This window comes from Garra rufa, chromosome 3, assembly GCF_049309525.1.
Source record: "Garra rufa chromosome 3, GarRuf1.0, whole genome shotgun sequence".
Lineage (NCBI taxonomy): Eukaryota > Metazoa > Chordata > Actinopteri > Cypriniformes > Cyprinidae > Garra > Garra rufa.
The window spans coordinates 64120425-64130830 of NC_133363.1; the positions used below are offsets into that span (position 1 = coordinate 64120425).

General features: G+C 35.5%; 1 long non-coding RNA gene and 1 pseudogene across 1 annotated transcript; one reads left to right on the forward strand and one right to left on the reverse strand.

Moving 5' to 3' along the window:
* Positions 1-1051: 1051 nt before the first annotated feature.
* LOC141331457 (uncharacterized) lies at positions 1052-3201 on the forward strand. Its single transcript, XR_012355261.1, has 3 exons — positions 1052-1327; positions 1657-1748; positions 2705-3201. It is a non-coding gene; the product is annotated as an uncharacterized lncRNA (long non-coding RNA).
* A 789-nt stretch (positions 3202-3990) lies between these two features.
* LOC141332481 (uncharacterized) lies at positions 3991-10053 on the reverse strand (annotated as a pseudogene).
* Positions 10054-10406: the final 353 nt, after the last annotated feature.

The window sequence follows — 10406 nt, forward strand, 5'->3', positions numbered from 1 at the left end:
CTGTCGCTGTGCGGGGTTTGCATTTTATTCCGTGATTGACGACCGTTAAGTACCTTAGCAGCCTAGCGAGGTAACGTTTACTTACTATTTTTGCCTCAACATCGCTTTATTGTTATATAGAAGTTGTGTGTGTGTAACCTTAGTGTTATTTATAACTTACAGTATACATAGCCTTTATTTTAACGTCTTATGGAAAGGGTAGGTCAGATACGGGGGTAAGTTCTGTTACTGTCTGTGTACTGTATGGCTTTGCAGAAAACGAAGACGATTTCCTTACACAAATTGATCTTTTAAGGGCATATTTTTACAAGTAAATGTCTGCGACGTGCCGAATCCAACGATAGATCATCATTTGTATGTTGAGCATTTTCGCGCTATTTTCCCTCAGGTATCTGCATTAGCTAAAACGCCCTGCTCCTTACTTTAATAACGGTAAACCACAATATGACTGGTATGTACTGCTGTGTGTCACTTAAATGTAATGTTGTCTTAGCTACAGTATGTAAAGTTAGACTTTATCTCTCTTGGTATATGCGGTCATTTAGGGGCCGTTCACATGTTTTCAAATGTAGAAGGCGCTCATAATAATAGAAGCTCGTTTTTTCCAGGCGCGTCTGCGCACCACCGCAGGTCATGTGACAAGAACCAATGAGCTTCATCCTTAACAGCCAAGTTGGAGGAACAGCTTATCATAGCTGTACAGGAATAACCATTTTTAAATAAATTTAATAGCATGGGCCAGTTGCATAAAAGGTTTAGACAGTCATTCATTTTTTTTCTTTAAGACTGGTCAAATTTTTGAAAATTTGGTTACATAAAAACTTAGATTAGTCTAAGTTGGATCCAAAATATAAGACTGATTACTCCTTAGTTATCTGCTAGCTGGTCAAACGAGTTCTTAAGACACTGTCTTAACATAGAGATTAAGTTTATGCAACTGGCCCCAGCAGAACAAGCGATTTTTTTTTTTTTGCTGAAACTTCTGCGTATCATGGAGTGCAGGACATGGTTGCTTAGCAACGGCAGACGCCACGGGAGAACAAGCTTCAGAGCGAGCATTTTGGAAAGGAGGAAGCGTGCCCTTTACTCTTCCTCTATTTTAGTGAATGCTTGTGTTGCTTTACAAACTAGGAGACCAGTATAAAACTTTGACTTATTTAACCAGATTTGTCTTTCTTTTTCAATTTTTACCAGATTTCACAAGACTTTAGGAAGGTAAATCCAGAGAGGCAGATTTTTGAAGACTGGGCTACAATTGCAGACCTAATTCTTGCCAATGCTCAGCGAGGTGGATAGGTGCATTTAGAGCTGGGTGACATGACTTAAGGTAAGCTTTATCTTATAATATGTCAATATATAAAAACAAAATGCAACTGTATCTGACACATATCAACTGGTTAACTAGTTAGTTGCTTATTAGCTTGTATATTGGCTGTTCATTAGCACTTATAAAGCACATACTGATGCCTTATTCTGCATGAGCATATTCTACATCCCTGAATCTTACCCCATACCTATACTTAACCTGCAGTAGTTGAATGAGGGTGGGAATTAATTGGCATTATTTAAACGAATGAAGAAACTTTCACATGAAAGTGCTTCAATGTGTGATTATAAGATAAGTTTCACAGTTTGCATATTATTCCTATGGTTTAGATACTAAAGAGGAGAGTGAGGAAGTCCTGCCCTCTCTGGAGAAAAGGTCTTCAGACCCAGAAGCCCGGAAGCCATTCATTGACGTACAACCTGTAAGTTTTGTTTTACTTTTTCTACTCTAATAAGGGTGTATATATAAACACAGTGGTGGCCAAAATTATTACAACAGTAGTATTTTCACCAGCTAAAAATGGCTTTAAGTCTGTGATTGTTATCTTTTACCGTAGTGTGTCAGTAGGAAATTACATTTCCAAACATTCATTTTGCCATTAATTGTGATAATCCAGTGAGGTTTTTGTTTGCACAATAGTCAATCCTCCACAGAGATCTGATCTCATCATCATTCAGTCTGTCTGGAATGACATGAAGAAACAGAACAAACTGAGACAGACTAAATCCAGAAGAACTGTGGCAACATATCTAAGATGCTTTAAGAGACCTACCTGAAAAACTATATGCAAGTGCACCTAGTGTAGGGTAAAAGCTGCTTTAAACGCAAAGGATGGTCTCACCAAATATTGATTTAATTTAGTTAATCGAAGTTAATTGGTAAAGAAAATCTATTTATGCTATTATTTTTGACAGCATCCTCATTTTACAACATTTTTAGACAAGTGCTTCAAACTCTTAACAGTACTGTTTCTTGAAGCATCTTGGAGACGTTGCCACAGATCTTCTGGATGATGATGAGAACAGATCTCTGTGTGGAGGACTGGCTGTTGTGCAAACAAAAATGTCACCTGATTATCACAATTAATGGCAAAATGAATGTTTGGAAATGTAAACTGATATTTCGTATACTGACACACCACAGCAAAAGATAACAATCACTGATTTAAAACCATTTTTTTAGCTGGTGAAAATACTATTGTTCTAATAATTTTGACCACCACTGTATGAAGAGTTCAGATGTAAAAGACTAAAAGTGCAGTTTGAAATTTTCTTCTGAAATGAGCATTTATTTCACACCTCTGTGTTTATGTTCATAAAATACACTTAACTTAAAATGTTAGTTATGTTGCAAGACTAAATGTCATATAATTAACAGGTGGGGATCAACATGGTGGATTTGTGCCTTGGGGATGAGACAACGACTTCCCAGACCTTCGCCATTGTTCCAGGCCATGCCATTGAAGCGGACTTGTTGCCTGGGAATTTCTCCAGCGTGCAGTATATCATATTGATGGACATAAGTCTTCATGTGTGAAGTTTTTGAGGGCAACTGTTTTTTTCTGGCCACTTAACATTTAAACACTTACATGTTTTAAATTGTAAGTATTGTCTGGTGGACTCTTTGTTGGGCTTAGGTTTAATGGCACAATGTTTGGAATGATTCTAATGTGGTAATAATTCATTTTTGAGTGTTCTTCTGCTGCAATGTTGACATAAAGAATAGGAATGTACAGTGCCTAGTTTACAGTTTTGTGTTTTAAAAAAACTGATCTACTAAAACCGTTATTTGTGTCTATATGGGTTGGACAAAATGTGTGACAGCTGTACCCCTTTTGAAAATTGTATTAAAAAGAAATGTGAAAACCCATTAAATTGATGTTTAAAGTTGCATTTTTTTGTGTTGTGTAAATGTATTACAGAAAAACAATAATAATTTTACATTCCTTTGTGATTTAGATATTATTATTGGTAAAAAAATAAAGGTAGCAAGGCAATGAGACAACAAATAACCCAATGTTTAGGTAATCTTTAACCCAGCAGCACAGTTAATCTGACCCACTGGTTGGGTCAAATAAACAACCCAGCATTTTGGGTCAAATGGTTCAACCCAGCACTTGGGTCAAAACAACCCAACGCGTGTCCTGTCCCATAGTTACCCAGCAGCTGGGTTATGGTTGGGTTATTTTTTAACCCAGCACTTTTTAGAGTGTATGAAAAAGTAACTCAGACATTTTTTTGTCAATTAAAAAGTAATGTGTTACTTGTAAAAAGTAATATTACATAACTTGTTACTTTTAATGCGTTACCCCCAACGCTGTCCATGATTTCCAGTTTTAAGGCAGTCATTGCCTGCAAATATTTAAATAATACTAAGCAAGTACTAAATAATACTTGCTAAATATTATTAATATTAATATTAAAATGCTGTATAAAAATATAAAAAAAAACTATAAAAGTATATAAATTATACCTAAATAACACTGCCTCTACATTGTCAAGTATACTTGCACTTTATTCGAAACTTCAATGCAGCTTTACAAAAATCAGTTTCAAGAATCAGCAGTTTCAAATTTTATGTACAACTTTATTGTGATCAACATTGAAGAGCAAGGAATATTTAAGCATGTAAATGAAGAACATCACAGGCGATCTCATGAGAGTTCACGTTTCCCCATCATCATTATCATCATCATCATCATCATCTCTTTCTTAGAGAACATTTAGCTGCAAACAAAACATTGTCATTGTCATGTTTATTACGTTATAAAACATCACTTTCCATTTCATTCGTAATATGTGCATTTTCATTTCAGTTATTTAACTCGAAATCAACACTTTTTATTTTTTCATTTTCCAGTGTTTGTATGAACACGCTCACCTGGTGCAGCTTCCTTCCGCTTCACTTCCTGTTTGGGCGGTTGAGTCCACTGCAGCGTCACGTCAGAAATCCCTTGTTTGGCCAGAGCAGACTCCAGCTGAAATGAGCAGATCTCTTAAAACTGCTATGAATGTGATTTGATTTCAGATATCTGTATATTTAACTCTCTCACCTGTGACAGGAGCTGGACTCTCATTTCAGGTTCAGACAGACTCAAACCGGACTGTTGCAGTTTCATCCTCACAAAAGTTTTCTTCAGTAAAGGTCCTAAAAGGGCACATAAGAGTGAACATACACAGAAGGTAAAAGCAAACGCTAAATGTGAATATTAAAAACATGAAATGCATTGTGACTGCAATATCTACAGCAGTTTGGCACAAATGCATCTGCCACCTAAGAGTAAACGAATGCAATTAGAGTTTGTGTAGTGATGCCCAAAAATCAAAAACAAAAGTACATGATGTAAAACAAAAAAGACCCAGATGACATTAAATAAATACAGGTTCACTTGCAATAAGAATTGAAACAATGTGTTTAATGTAGTGAAATCAAAAACAATATATTGCCAACTACTGTTGATCAAACAACTCACACCTTCTCCATAGACCTCCACCTCACACAGAGTAAGAAACCTTGAATCTCCAGGGATAAAGAGATTCACATATCGACCCTCCATATTGTTACATACGTAGGTGGAGGAAACACCAGCTGGAATGCTAGGAATCACAGCGCATCTAAAAAGAGACAGAGAAAACATCATTTAGACTTGCACTCTTTATGTGTTTTTAGGGATTTTTATGGATATTAAGTCACTGAAAGGTGATCTCACATGGGATTGTTGTTGCCGTTGTTCTCTAAAGAGTTTCCGATGTGAATCTCTGCACCATGGGTTAGTCTGACCATTGGTTGAGGAACATGATGATTCCGGTTGTTTAAAACCTGGATTTAAATCAATGGCCTGATGAACAAGCCAGGTGCCAATGGTTGAAGACTGTGTGACAGTTTTTCCTGTTGCCAGATTACCTGTAAGATGTCATAGTGTCAAGAAATGGTGGTTTTAGTCTGCTTATTGTATACTCTTTAAACATGTTAATAGAGATTTGCTTAAATCTAGGAATGTAATTCTATCAAATCTGTCTGAACTTGCTGAATCTTGACAAGTAATATCTTTTCACTCTGTTGCTTTATTTGTAGCGCTTCTCAACATCAACTTCAGACATGCAAGACAAAGTCTTTTCATGTAAAACTTGCAAAACTGCTGGCCAGACTCACATTTAAATAACATACTGTATTTTAGATCAGCAACAACATTTGACATGAACTGCCCTATAAATGTTGTGTCTTATGTTCATTATAAAAGCTCTTATTTCATACTGGTCCAGCCAACACACATGGTGCAGTCCTGTATCAGGACTAACTGATACAGAGCCTCTAATGACTTCATTGGTGACTGGAGGCAGAACTTATTCCACCAAATAGCATGTTTTGCTTATTCATAATAATATGCAAGCACTATCTGAGTATAAGTCTTTGGGCCTGATAAGACTAAAACAAACTATGTTAAACACTACTGTAATGAATCGAAAAAAGCTTAAAAAAGTCAAGTCAATTCCACTGGTAAGGGTGTAGACCAGATGAAGTAGCTCTTGAATTACCTGCCCCATAGACTCCCACTTCACAGAGCGTGAGAGTCTTTGAAGTTCCAGGAATATTCACAAAAACATAACGTCCCTCCATCCCATTACACGAGTAGCTGAAGGTAGCTCCTACTGGAATGGTAGAAACTACAGCACATCTGGAGATAGACGAAAGAGTGAGTTACTCCTGTGTTTTTGTTGCTCGTTATTAGTATAACTCTGTATTTGTATTTTCTACCTATTTTACAATTATTTATATACGTTATGTAAGGGATAATCAACGGTTGGCCGTGCATTAAAGGATTTTAAAAGCATGACGTGGAGGCTAATAACCGCCCGATGCAAAGTTGCCTCTGCAAAGTGCATTTAAAATCTTTGAATGCACGGCAAACTGTTGATTATCTTGCTTATACCATGATTATTTGAAAATGTATTGATAGTTTTCACGTGAAGTCACACAGTCACAGGAACGCCCACTTGGAGGGCAAAACTAAGCTTTGCTCCACTGACCGCCAGTTATTTTTACGCAGTTTGCATTAAGTAGTGATGTAGTAAAACGCAGATATTAAAAGGTGAAATTCAGCACCTTATTGACGTATATTTTTGTACAGGCAAGCAGATGAACCCATAATATACACGCAATGTGCAAAGTTTCCCATAGAAAACCATTATAAGGAAAGCACTGAACCATTAAGCGGATTGTGTTCATATTCTGACCTCATCTGTTTGTTTATGTAAACTATGCATCATTAAAATAGTGATTACTAAATATTCAGGACTTGCGACTTGCTTGACTGAAGTAAGAAAATGGCTTAACTTGACTTTGACTTGAGAGCAAGTGACTTGAGACTTAACTTGACTTAAAGTGGAAGACTCGACAATGACTTGAACTTTTAAATATAATTTGTTTAAAAAAATAATTGTGACTCAGCAGCACCATAATTGGCGCCTGTGCCCTTAACGCTGCAAAACTCAAACCGCGCCAAACATGGCAGACAATAGTCGAGCTCCACAAATAGTCACGTTTGGCTATAAGGACTTTGAACTGGACCGTACCAATAAAAAAAAAAAAAGATTTGCCAGATGCAGAGAATGCAATGCAAGAATAGCTGACATGACAACCACAACGTCAAATTTCATCCGGCATTTCAAGAACCACAAGGAAAGGTAAGAAAGTCATTTCTTTATAGTCAATTTAATAAAATGATTACTAATGTAATGAATTAATCGTTTCTGTTTTGTCATAATTTGGCCTTGGTTGCATGTTTTTTTTTTTTAATCAGAAATGTGATGATCATCTAACGTTACGTCTCATAAGTAATGTAGATGGCTATAACAGTGGCGTAGTCCGAATTTTAATGTTGGGTGCATCTTAAAATGAAGGGGCTTCTCGATATTACATGTAAGCTATAATGTCTATATTAAATGTGCACATTTTCAAGTGTTTGTATGGACTGACTGCGTGTGGTAGTTGAATGGAAGCTCGCATATAGCCTACTGCATGAAAATCTAAGATGAACACATCGGTGCGATCACTTGCCCTTAAAAAACTATTTCAAACTCTTTTTGTGTACGCTCACAATAACTACAAAATGTTGTGTGCTGTATTACAATGAAACCAGTTCAAATAGAAAACAAATATAGAGGAATTAGTATGTGGCCCCATTGTCAACAACTTAGTGCCAATGTCTTGGCAAACCTTATTTTTTATAAATGCATGTTTACAGGTTTCACATGTTTTGGACCGTTCCTGTTAAATTGAATTGGATTATACATCTTAGACTGGATTTCTACATGTTTTTTAAACATTTTTTGTAAGCAACACAATATTATTTTCAGATATTAATGTAGCACAGATATGCATATAATCCAAATATAGTTACTTCAAAAAATGTTTTGTGTCATATCTATGATTTGTTTATTTGCTATGAAGTAAAAAAACGGGTGAACAACATCTAAGTGTGGTGATTCCATATTTCGTCAAACACATTCATATCATATGCACACCAAAGTCAATTTCAGAGTGTGAATTACACGCCAAATAGAAACAGAAAATCGTGCTATTGATACACATTTTCGTGAGACCGGGCTCTTTAATCAGTACATTATCATGTTAACGATACCTTAAAAAATCAAAGAAGCATGTTTTGGAGAATAGTGACTCACGTCCACATTATTCTAAAACGTTTAATTATTGATTGATTGTGGCACTAAACATACATTGTAAATTATGAAAATTAAAGTAACAGTCAGGTACAGTGAGGACTTGTGCTTATTTGTATTGGAAATATTATTTAATGATTGACTGATTGATTGACTGTGGCACCATACATTCATTGTGCAATATGCAAATTGCAGGAACAAATGACTCTTATGGCGACCACCTTAAATCAGTCAGACCAATCATTCACTGAAGTGAATCGACATTTGCCGCACTTACACGTTTACATTATTTTCAGTTAAGTAAATTGAATAACGTTTGTGATTTTTTGTATGAAAATGTATTGCTATGTTGTCATTATACCAATATTAACATAGTCTAAACACTTTTTTTCTACCAGTCCTGACATATATTAAATATAAGAATGTCAGAGAGACTCACACTGGGTTGCTGAAAACATCTGAAGCAACGTTTCCAACCCGAATCTCTGCCCCGTTTATCCTGGTGTCGCAGCAGTCGAGTCTGTTAGTGATGGTCACTCTGTTCACACTGTACATCTTCGTCAGATCCAGCTTCCACCACGGGTCAGTTTGTACAGACGTATGAGTACAGGTTAAGCTGTTCCCATCCAGAGCGTTTTGGGAATACCAGTTTAAAGCTGTTGTCGACTGTGTGGCTGTTCCCCATTTTGCTACATTCACTGGAATATGTTCAATGGAAAAACCTTAATTACAATTACAGGTACTCATTTCTATTCTGATTGGAATTTTACACGTAATATAGTAAAAAAGATCTATGAGTTTCTGTGAAGCTGCGTTACTAAAAGCATATTCTTTTCTTCAGGAAGAATGCTTTAAATTTATCAGAAATTACGTTAGTAACATTTAATGTAACAAAAGATTTATATCCCAAATTAAAGCTGCCTTTGAGTTTTCTATTCATTTGTGAATATAAAGAATCTTGAGCATCAAATCAGGATCACGTCAAGTCAAGTCACCTTTATTTATATAGTGCTTTTAACAATACAGATTGTGTCAAAGCAACTGCACAGTATTTAAACAGAACAATAGTGTGTAAGTAACGCATTATTGTAAATAATCAATTTTCAGTTAAAGGCAGTTCATCAATGAATTCAGAGATATCATCGTCAGTTCAGTTCAAATAGTATACGATATCGCTGGAAAGTGTCCCCAACTAAGCAAGCCAGAGGTGATAGCGGCAAGGAACCAAAACTCCACAGGTGACAGAAATGGAGAAAAAAAAAAAAAAAAAAAAAAAAAACTTGGGAGAAACCAGGCTCAGTCGGGGGACCAGTTCTCCTCTGTGTTTACTGTCACGTGACAGTAAACACTGAGCAATGATGCTGGAGATGAAATGTTACGATATATTACCACAGAAAACAGTCATTTTAATAATATTTCATTATAATAAGTAATAACATTTCACAATATTACAGCTTTTACTGATTTTTGATCAATGTTTTGTATTTTGTAGTTTCACTGACTCATTGCTGGTCTCTTGCACATTTCAAAATAAGTTCACAGTCAATGTTTTTGAGTCATTGAGATGGGGTGGGTGGATCTTCAGTATTGCATAACCACTTCTGGATAGTTTTCAGTGGTTCACAACTCATCAACAAGAAGTAATAGTGTTTAATTCAAGAAATCTCACCTTCTTTTCCTGCCTTTGTTTGAACTGAGAAAAATCCTAAAGTCAGAAAAACAGAATGATGCCTAATATTTAGAAATTTAAATAGTTTTTTTATATATATATGAGTATAGACTTACATTTTGTTATATTTACACGAACAAAAAAAAACACTATGTTGTCTAAAGTTATGTATTAATGTCTTACAGAATTTAACCTCTCAAGTAGGAGTATATTGTTTAAGCGTGTTTAGATAACTATATCTAAGACCAACACATTCAGTTTTGTTAAGTGTCTCTGCCTGAATGATAAAGCTAGAAACGGTATGGATATTAGACAGATTGTATGTTTTACTTACCCAGTAAAAACAACAGACTCTTGTAGAAATCCCTCATGTTCATTTCAGGTGATTCGTGATTCTTTCTGCTTTCTTTTGAGGAGGTTTAAATGAATATTGTTTCTGCGAGAAACACATTAGTTTAACTTTACATTGGAGTCACATGGTCCCGTTTCTCCTCCCACTCTTCTCCCTGAATGAAGCTGGAAAAAATTTTACAGAAAAAAAGAAAAAGTACTTTATAAAAAAATCAAACAAACAAACAAAAAACATATTTTAGCACCAAAGTGAACACAGTTTCATTGAAAATAATGCTTCAGTTTAGTGATTAATTATATAAAAATATCAATGCTGTTGAAATTTGCATCTATTTCTTTGGAGGAATCTTATAGCTAAAGTAGGTCAAGGTATACATTT